Genomic DNA, 11,446 nt, shown 5'->3' with positions numbered 1-11,446 from the left:
GGATTCTTCATATTGTTTCTGAAACCTTATTTTATGGAAAAATGAACAAGCATGCTTTGAATCTAAAATTAATGTAGTTAGAGTGCTTAAGATCCTAATTGTTTCTGCATGTTGAATGTCAACACCATTATACATTAGCTTGTCTTAGACGCTCGTGCTTAGGCATGCCTCTCACCAATGCCCTCTTAACCTCTAATAATCCTCAGCCACCACTCCACGCTTACCATACTTTCACCTAGGAAGATTCAACTGCCCGCACACTAACCATTTAAAGCCTTTACTAACCTCCAAAAGGTCGTTGATGCATGCAATCTGTTAGACAATTTCTTAGCTTGGACCCTTGAGCCTATAGGAAGTCATGCGTCCCACACATCCAAGTGTTAGTTTTCTCATCTCACCCAAAAGCACAATTCCTAACACTTAAGAAAATTCCTACTTCCCTTTCAACCTGGCATCACACCTACTTCATTTGCCTTAACATTCCCAAATTTCTCTAAATGTTGGTTGCCTTTATTACCTGAGAGCACTCTCTTCAAGACTTAGAATTTTTTCCTCATCTCTACCTTCACTTGCATACTCCTTATACCTTCCATATCATTTAACTACTACAACTATTATAACTACATGTTTACAAGAATTAAAACACATAATTAGGATAATTAAACACATAATTAGGAGGACTTATACATAGATAGCTAGTAAAGTAGGTTTAGGGGTTTACAGTGCGTTCAGGACACCATGAGGCCGAGCATGAATCTCTGTGAACTTTTAGGGAGAATGTGAGTGGAAAAATGACATATCATATATTTTTTTTTCCTTCCACTAAGTATTTTACAAAAGATAGGTTTATTATCTTAGTAAAATTCGACTAATTTATTTTAACTAAGTCCTTGTTAATTTGCTAAATACAACACTTATACTGATTATTTTGATAATATGTGATTTCATTTATTAAACTCCTTAACAAAACCAATCACTTATTGCATGCCTATAAAATATTTGCCCAATTCACCTTTTAGGTCAGTTTCCAGGTGGAGGTGTTCCGTTTTCGTCAGCTTAAATATCCCCTCCTAGACAGAATATTCCTAAGAAAAAGGTCTCTCATGAGCAAGTATTTTATAAATTTAATCTTTTAATGAGTTCATCTTAATCTTATTAAAGCGAATTAAAAGATTGACTTATTTCTAATCTCATTAGAAATACGTTTAACATCAGTCTAGATGAATTAATTTTAAACTATTTAAAATTAATTCGGGCCTATGTTTGCATACAACTCTTGATTATAGATTTTAATTTTAATTTCATTATACTTATAACCATTATAAAATAATGAAAAATAAAATCAATAAATTTTCATTTTGTGACATTGATTAAATATAACATTTATATTAATCTAAGTAATGTCATGCTCAATGCAAATTTCATTTTCATTTTTATTAAACATTATAACAATTATAGTGTCACTAATAAAATCAATTCACATGCTATCATATTATATAGCAATTATATTGTAGTATGATGTATGAACATGCTTAATTAATCATGCAACTATAATATAACACTTACATTAAAAGGATGCATGAGACATATTTATCCTAAGGTGGAATTTTAAACTATATGACATACATTATGCATATAACTAAAACATATAATTTAAACATACATCTCATACACATTTAATTATATAAAAGGCATTAATAGACCAATTTGGCACCCTAGAATTTAGAAAATTCTAAAAGAGAACATATATATATAAATATTTTTTTTTTAAAAAAAGCTTCTTTTGTTTGGTGGCAACAACAGATAAACCAGAGCTCAAAACGGAGATCCAACCGTTCAAATGAGACCCTAGGTGTCTTGAACATACCAACCAAATTTCAACACGATCCAACGGTTAGAACTCTGGCTATCGACAAACTTGTAAAAGTTGTCTCTGAAAAATTGAACTTTACTGCATAGTTTCTCTCTGTTTCTTCTTGTTTTGTCTTTATTTTTCCGGGTTCTTTTCATAGAAAATTTCTTTCACAAACAGCACGGACTTACAGACTTGATTTATAGTAAAAATATATATATAAAAAAGGCCCTTACATGATCAAATCAAGGAAGAGGAGTCTATGTGCTAAATATCGAAAACATCTTTGAGCTAAAAAATATTCAAATGAAATTTAATGTATTCATCTCATGAAAATAGTTCAAAAGCACCCATCATGTTTTCTATTTTTTGTTTCTAAAAATTAAAAATCAAAATTGCAAGAATTAGCTCTGATACCAATTGAAGGGAATCGAATTCCCATGGAAGCGTGAGATCGCCTTATATTTTGTTTTTTAGTTTTTAAGAAAAAAAAAATAGCAAAGAAAATAGAAATAATAATGGATAAACCTTATAGGAAGCATGCTTAAGAAACAAAATGATAAAACAACAAGCCTTTGTTGAATCTCGAATGCTTCACGTTTTCCTCTCCGTCTTCTCATGAACATTTCTTCAACGAACAAGGGGCACCACCGCAAGTGCAACCTTGTTATTCTCTAGGAATCCAAGATAGAAAAATGGTCTTTATCACCTTGGAAGAGGAAGAATAATAGAGAATGGTTGAGAGAAAATCTAGATCGAAGGCCAGGATTTTTCACAATGAAATTTCATCCCCTAAATTGGACATAAAGGGATATTTATATGGAAAAGGGTTTACTCTTTCTCCAAGTCTTTTCTAATATACCTTTAAGCTCAATTAATTAAACAACATTTATTCAATTGATTGACATACCAATGAAATAACCATTTATATTAAATCCAATTTAATATATACAGTTAATTAATTAATAAATAAACCTCACATGTTTATTTGCCTTCACTTCTCAAAATTAATTAATTAGTTTTTCATGAATCTAATTCATAAGAATTTAATATTTGAATCTTATTGAAATATTTCTCTCTTAATTATAGATCACTTCTATAATTAATCAATCATATTTATCTCATTAATATGTTATTCCATCAATTGATATGAACAGTTCACATAATTCCTCTTATCTATCCTTTAGTTAGCTAACAATGGGATCTTTTGAACCTACAGATTTGAAGTTCCAATGATATGAGATTAATTAATTAAACTCTTTAATTAAATTAATCAATCTTCATTAACAATCGTTCACTCCACTAAAGACCAATAGTTGCACAATTCGAATTGTAGATATATTTTTGTATCCATGGATGTAACCAATCAATAGTGAGTTGACCTTTCAAAAATTGCTCATAACTACAGCTGGGTCAAGCTATCGTTTTACCCCTGTAGTTACCTTTGACTTCTTATGTAACGACCCGACCCCCTAGGACTTAGGTTAGGTCGTTACTAAAATAAATACATGTATAGAATTTAAAATGACGCTCAGTTATGTCGAAATAAATGTTAATTAAACAAGAGAAGTTCAAAAGACATTTATTAAATGCAATTGTTAAAACAATAATAGGGTACCCATAATTCGTAAAGACTATTAAAAGTATATAAAAGAAGTAATCCTTAATAATAAGTTTAAAACAATAAAACTAAACGTTAAGGAAAAAATAAGGACTCTAGATGTCATGATGCGGAAGCGTAAAAACTAGTCCCAGTGGCACGGTCACGAATTCCACAGAGCCATCGCCGGTACATCTCTACCCTTACCTGAAACATCAACATAGGAAAGAATGAGCACGAAATACCCAGTAAGTAACCCCATCACTGGGGTCAGACTAGGCATCTATGTCCTCTAGATACCCACCTATGGCACATAAACAAATGGAACAAACGAGAGACTAAGTCCTATTCTATTGTAGTTAAGTTTGACTACAAAACTGGTGAACCCCGAAGGGAACACAAATTGGTGAATCCCGAAGGAAACACAAACTGGTGAATCCAAAAGGAAACACAAAACTGGTGAATCCCGAAGGAATCACAAACTGGTGAGTCCCGAAGGAAATACAAAACTAGTGAGTCCCGAAGGAAACAAAAAACTAGTGAATCCCGAAAAAAACACAAGCTGGTGAATCCCGAAGGAAACACAAAGCTGGTGAATCCCAAAGGAAACACAAACTGGTGAATCCCGAAGGAAACACAAACTGGTAAATCCCGAAGGAAACACAAAACTGGTGAATCCCGAAGAAATCACAAACTGGTGAATCCCGAAGAAATCACAAACTGGTGAATCCCGAAGGAAACACAAAACTGGTGAGTCCCAAAGGAAACACAAAACTGGTGAATCCCGAAGGAAACACAAAACTGGTGAATCCCGAAGGAAACACAAAACTGGTGAATCCCGAAGGAATCACAAAACTGGTGAATCCCAAAGGAAACACAAAACTGGTGAGTCCCGAAGGAAACACAAAACTAGTGAATCCCGAAGGAAACACAAACTGGTGAATCCCGAAGGAAACAAAAAATTGATGAATCCCGAAGGAAACACAAACTGGTGAATCCCGAAGGAAACACAAACTGGTGAGCATCTAACTAATCAATGAGGATATTCACACAGTCTCAACGTTCTAAGAATCAACATTGTATAATTCTATAACATACATAAGAATCCTTGATACTATGGCTCCATCACATACACATGATTATTAACAACATATCATACTACATTCATGTATACCTTACATCATAATTCAACAGCATGCAAGTATGCCCCAATACCAGTAGATCAGATATCAACATATGAAACCACATACCATCACATACTAACGATCGAGTACCTAGGTGTATCTTTAAACAAAACAGAACCCGTGCCAAACATACTTGATTCAGGTCATACTATCAGTCAACATGCTAATATTTACTATAACTTACACTTATCACGTGAGCATACAAATAAAAAAAAAACCTGGCTCGTGGGTAGTTCCAATGGTAAGATTACTTACCTTAATCGAAATTCCACAGATAAACTCCGACAACCAAACGATGACCTCGATTTGAAGAAACGACCCCAAGGAACTTGATTAACAACCACTCTAAAAACTTCTTCCAACAGATTTTATCTCCCAATGGAGAACAACTTGGAACCTTAAAGATACAAGTCAACTTAATTCAGTAATCAAAGCGTGCCCATAAACCAACAATAAGGACCATAATTCTTACCAAAACTCTTGTCGAACAAACTCGAACCCGCTGGACAGCCACTCCAACAGTTTCCTAGATTCAAATCTAAAGCCAAAAATAATTCGAATAAGTCAACCTTCATTCCAAACTTAATGGGCCCAAACTTCTACCCAAAACTTCACAAAAGGACCTACCTAAAACTGCCAGATCCGGCGAAAACCAAAGATGACGACAGTGGCAGACGATGAACAGGGGGCGACAGCAGGGCGGCGGACACACAGATCTGGTGGCAAGGCTCGAACCTGGGCGAAAATGGCACGCTGGGGCTGGACAGTGGTGCGATCGATGGCGAGAGGAGTGGCGGTCGGCGTAAAGACGACAAGGAAGGTGCGACTAGAGAGCTGGACGACTGGCAGTGTGTCTAACCGTGGGATCTGGCCAGCCAGAACCCACGAACGACGGCGATTGGATGACTGAGAGGCACGATGGTTGTCGTGAAGACGACAAGGAAGTAGAAAACGGAGGGGGGGTTCTTTTTATTTAAAAAAAATACTACTACTACTACTACTAATAATAAAAAATAATAATAATAAAAGGAAAATAGTATAACTCTAATTAAATCCTTTCCTTAACCCACTTTATACTATTTAATTCCTTTCCTTTTTCCAAAAATAATTAATTCCTGCCATAACTTTTTAAATTGAATAATTCTTGAATAATTTCCACGACAACACTTAAATCCTCGCACTTATACTTTAAATTCAAAATTTCAAACATGCCCTTCAACTAAGGACAATTACTGAAAAAGGAATAGTTTTACATTATTAATAAATAAATAAAAAGTTGTGGGATGTTACATTCTCCCCCCCTCAAAGAACTTTCGTCCTCGAAAGTTCATCCTTGAAAAAGCTCCGAGTACTGGGCCTTCATCTCATCCTCTCGCTACCAGATGGCTTACCTGAACTGGTGGTTCTACCATAGAACTTTCACAAAAGCAATTTCGCAATGGCGCAATGTCTTTACTTCTCTGGCAAGAATCTCTACGAGCTTCTCCTCGTAGCTCAAGTTATCATTCAACTGTAAGGGCTCGTAGTCAACTACATGGGATGGGTCTGCCACATACTTCCTTAGCATCGAAACATGGAAGACATTATGAACTGAAGATAATGCTAGGGGCAAGGCCAAACAGTAAGCTACAGGGCCAACTCGTTCCAGGACCTCGAAAGGTCCAATGAATCTCGGACTCAACTTTCCTTTCCTGCCAAACCTCAGAATACCTTTCATGGGTGCCACCTTTAAGAATACTTTCACCCTAGTCTCAAATTCCAGGTCCTTACATCTTACATCGACATAGCTCTTCTGTCTACTCTGGGCTTTCTGCATACGAGCCCTGATCTTCTGTATGGCCTCATTTGTGGTCTGCATCAATTCAGGTCCTAACAATCTCCTCTCTTCTATCTCATCCCATCACATAGGGGACCTGCAACTCTTCCCATATAGGGCCTGAAAGAGTGACATCCCAATAGTGGATTGGTAGCTGTTATTGTACGCAAACTCCATTAAGTGCAAGTGAGAATCCCAGCTTCCGGAAAACTCTATGGCACAGGCACGCAACATGTCTTCCAATATCTGATTCAATCTCTCTGTCTGCCCATCAGTCTAAGGGTGGAACACTGTACTAAAGTTTAACCGGGTCCCCAATGCCGCCTAGAGACTCTTCCAGAAGTTAGACATGAAACGAGGGTCTCTGTCCAACACAATGGACACGGGTACTCCATGCAATCTTACCACTTCCTTCATGTATATTTGTGCCCACTTATTCACTGAAAATGTGGACTTTCCAGGTATGAAATTTGCTAGCTTCATAAGTCTGTCTACAATGACCCATATCACAGTGAAACCTTTAACTATCCAAGGCAACCCCACGATGAAGTCCATAGACACATGCTCCCACTTCCATTCTGGTACATTTAATGGTTGTAACAAGCCTGCTGGCCTCTGCCTCGGGGCTTTCACCTGCTGGCACACCAAACACTTACTGGCGAACTCCACAACCTCTCTTTTCATATCATTCCACCAATAGTAACGTTTCAGATCCTAGTATATCTTGGTGCTGCTGGGGTGGACCGAGAATAGGGAACTATGAGCCTCTGACAACAGCTCATCCTTAATGTCACTAATCACCGGCACGCACAGACGCCCCTAATAAAGGAGGCCACCTTCTGTTGACACAGAGAATTCGCTATCCTGGCCTGACTCCACTCTACAAACTCTCTCCTCCAAATAAGGGTTGTCTCGCTGCACATCAATAATCTTTTGCCTTAGGCTTGGTTGCACCGACAATTGTGCTAACTGTGCCGCGACCTTCCCCACAACTACTGCAATCTCTGCCCTCTCCAGTTCCCTGCATAGGTGAGTCTGTCCGGTAATGAGAGCTGCGGAATGGGCCACCTTTCTGCTTAAAGCATCTGCCACTACGTTTGCTTTCCTCAGGTGGTACAAAATTTCACAGTCATAATCCTTTACTAGTTCCAACCACCTTCTTTGCCTCATGTTTAGCTCTTTCTAAGTGAAAAAGTACTTCAAACTCTTGTGGTCGGTGAAGATTTGTATCTTTTCTCCATACAAGTAATGTCTCCAGATCTTAAGAGCAAAAACCACCGTTGCTAACTCCAAGTCATGCGTGGGATAATTCTGTTCGTGCTTCTTCAGCTGACGTGAAGCGTAAGCAACTATTCTACCCTGCTGCATCAATACGCATCCCAACCCTTTCTTAGATGCATCACTGAAAAATGACGAAACAACCTGATCCGTCCAGTACTATGAAAACTGGTGCTGAAACCACCCTTTGCTTGGGGTCCTGGAAACTGCTTTCACAAGCCTCATTCCAAATAAATGTTTCCCCCTTCCGGGTCAATTGAGTTAATGGGGCGGCTATGCGAGAGAAATCCTTCACGAACCATCTGTAATAGCCTGCTAACCTCAGAAAGCTGCGCACCTCACTGACCGTGGTTGGACGAGCCCATCTCGTAACTATCTCTACCTTTGCAGGATCCACTAAGACACCTTCCTTGGATACCACATGCCTCAGAAAGGACATCTGCTTCAACCAAAATTCACATTTTGAAAACTTAGCATATAGCTTATTGGCTTTCAATGTCTCCAAAACTTTCTGCAAATACTCCCCATGCTCGGCCTCTATCTTGGAATAAATCAAACTATCATCAATAAAAACAATCATGAAGGTGTCAAGGAATTCCTTGAACACCCTATTCATCATATCTATGAACACTATTGGTGTATTCGTTAGGCCGAATGACATCACTATGAACTCATAATGTCCATACCTTGAACGGAAGGCTGTCTTGGGTATGTCACTGTCCTTTATCCTCAGCTGGTGGTACCCTAACCGGAGGTCAATCTTAGAGAATACCGTAGCTCCCTGTAACTGGTCAAACAAATCATCGATCCTGGGAAGGGGATATTTGTTCTTGACGGTCACCTTGTTCAACTCTCTGTAGTCAATGCATAGACGTAACGATCCATCCTTCTTTTTCACAAACAAAACGGGTGTACCCCATGGTGACACACTAGGGCGAATGAAACCCTTGTCCAACAACTCCTACAATTGGACTTTCAGTTCCTTCAACTCTGTCGGGGCCATCCTATACAGAGCCCTCGAAATAAGGGTTGTGCTTGGCTTCAATTCAATGGAAAAATCTATCTCCCGTTGTGGGGGGAATCCGGGAAGGTCTTCTGGAAACACATCTGGAAAATTCCTCACTGTTGGCTCTGAAGTCAAGGTAACTTCATTCTCCTTGGTGTCTACCACACTGGCCATAAAGCCCTAGGCTCCTTGGTCGAATACCCTATTGGCCTTCAATGTGGATATCACCTTGGGTAGGACTACGGTCCCAACCCCTTTAAACTTTAAACTGGCTCCTGTAGGAAGGTTAAAGATAACCTCCTTACGAGAGCAATCTATGCTGGCATGGTTAGCAGCTAACCAATCCATGTTTAATATAACATCAAAATCGCGCATATCTAAAATTATCAGGGTTATATCTAATGCGCGGTTGGCTACCTCTACCTGATATGCTTTTATCTTTTCTGTAGCTAACATGATCTCTCTCGATGGAGTGGAAATAGACAATGAAAATGGAAACAGTTCTGAGTCTAACATGGTGTGTCTCACAAATACAGCAGATATAAACGAGTGCGAAGAACCAGAGTCAAATAAAACAAGAGCATAGTGTCCCAAAATGGGAAGTGTACCTATCACCACGGTGCCTGACTTCTCGGCCTCATGCCGAATGGTAGAAAATACCTTTCCCTGCTGTTGCTGGTAGTTTGGGCCTCCCTGGAACGATCCTACAGGCTGGAACCTGTGCTCAGGCGCATTCTTCCTTGGGCATCTATCTGCCATATGTCCCTTTTGGCCACATCGGAAACAATTCCTAGAGCCGCCTAAACAATGTCCCCAGTGTTGCTTACTGCAAGTGGTGCATATCGGTCTATCCTCCTGCCATTCCTAGCCTGGGTACTCTATTGTCCTCACTGATGTGGAGCATGCACTGTGTTCTAACCCCTCTGCTGATGTTCAAGAGTCCTATGCTCAGCCTTTCTTTTCTGCCATGTGGAGGTCCCAATCTCGAGTGACCTCCTATATTCTTCTCCCCCCTAGGAGTCGGCATCAATCCTCATAGCGGCTCGTAGTGCCGTGGCATATGTCTTGAGATCCAAGGCATGCATCATCCCTTACAACCCACTCCTCAGGCCCTGGATAAATCTCTCGGTCCTCGCTGCCTCAGTGGCCACTAGCTCAGGAACAAACTAAGACAGCTTATCAAATTCTTGTTTCAGGTTCAAGAATTCTGCCTACTTATTGTATCGGGTGTTGGCCGAAAAGTACTTCTCATAAAAACGTTCCTTGAACTGTTCCCAAGTTGCGAGGTCACCTCCAATATCGATTATCTTTTCTGCCGAATGCCACCAGATTGCCGCATTACCAGTCAGCATGAAGACGGCGCATTGTAGTTTGTGCTCTTCCGGGCACCTCATAAAACAGAAAATTATCTCAATGGATGACAACCACAGTTCTGCCTTGGTGGGGTCTCCTAACGATCCATTAAAGGGGTGAGGGTTATACTTCCGGAAATCCCTTAAATGTTTGGCCTTAAGAGACAGGCTCTGCGTGTCCTTGTCCTGCGAACGGGTTTGTCGTATCGGCTCGGGTGGCACTGGTTCCTCCTGAGCCTGAGTCTGGGTAAGCTGTCCTGCCATCATGCTACGGATCAGTTCCTGCAGCTTCCTCATCAGAGCGGTTGCAATAGCTTCACTAATTTGGGCTTCCATTGCCTTTTCATCCACTTGGGTCATAGGCAGAATTGGCGCCGCTGGAGCAGTTTGATTACTCCCCTCTCTCTCTACTTGTATTTCTTCCTTAACTGTTTTCCTTGTTCAACGTTTAGGTGCCATGTCCTGTCATAAATTCGTACGTTAGCTAACTATTTCTGGGCCTTTCTCAGACATCATGCATTTAAAACACTACATCACTGTCCTCATATCCACATGGAAACTTTCGTTAGTAGAACATACCTGGCGATGACGAGGAATCCGTTACTGGCCACAGGGACTATCTAGACTTACATAGTAAGTCAGTCTACAAAACCTAAAACATGGGCTCTGATACCAACTGTAACGACCCGACCCCCTAGGACTTAGGTTAGGTCGTTACTAAAATAAATGCATGCATAGAATTTAAAACGACGCTCAATTATGTCGAAATAAATGTTAATTAATAAGAGAAGTTCAAAAGAAATTTATTAAATGCAATTGTTAATACAATAATAGGATATCCATAATTCGTAAAGACTATTAAAAGTATATAAAAGAAGTAATCCTTAATAATAAGTTTAAAACAATAAAACTAAACATTAAGGGAAAAATAAGGGCTCTAAATGTCATGATGCGGAAGCGTAAAAACTAGTCCTAGTGGCACGATCACGAATTTCGCTGAGCCATCGCTGGTGCATCTCTACCCTTACCTGAAACATCAACATAGGAAAGAATGAGCATGAAATACTCATTAAGTAACCCCACCACTAGGGTCAAGCTAGGCATCTATGTTCTCTAGATACCCACCTATGACACATAAATAAATGGAAAAAACGAGAGACTGAGTCCTATCCTATTATAGTTAAGTATGCCCACAAAACTGGTGAACTCCGAAGGGAACACAAACTAGTGAATCCCGAAGGAAACACAAACTGGTGAATCCTAAAGGAAACACAAAACTGGTGAATCCCGAAGGAATCACAAACTAGTGAATCCCAAAGGAAACACAAAACTGGTGAATCCCGAAGGAAACACAAAAC

General features: G+C 39.3%; 1 pseudogene; it reads right to left on the bottom strand.

The window, feature by feature from the left end:
* Positions 1 to 8,916: 8,916 nt before the first annotated feature.
* LOC150035374 (uncharacterized) lies at positions 8,917 to 10,448 on the bottom strand (annotated as a pseudogene).
* Positions 10,449 to 11,446: the final 998 nt, after the last annotated feature.

The sequence above is a fragment of the Benincasa hispida genome, chromosome 6 (assembly GCF_027475165.1).
Source record: "Benincasa hispida cultivar pf3 chromosome 6, pf3_genome.v1.1, whole genome shotgun sequence".
Lineage (NCBI taxonomy): Eukaryota > Viridiplantae > Streptophyta > Magnoliopsida > Cucurbitales > Cucurbitaceae > Benincasa > Benincasa hispida.
This window is presented reverse-complemented; position numbering and strand designations above follow the sequence as displayed.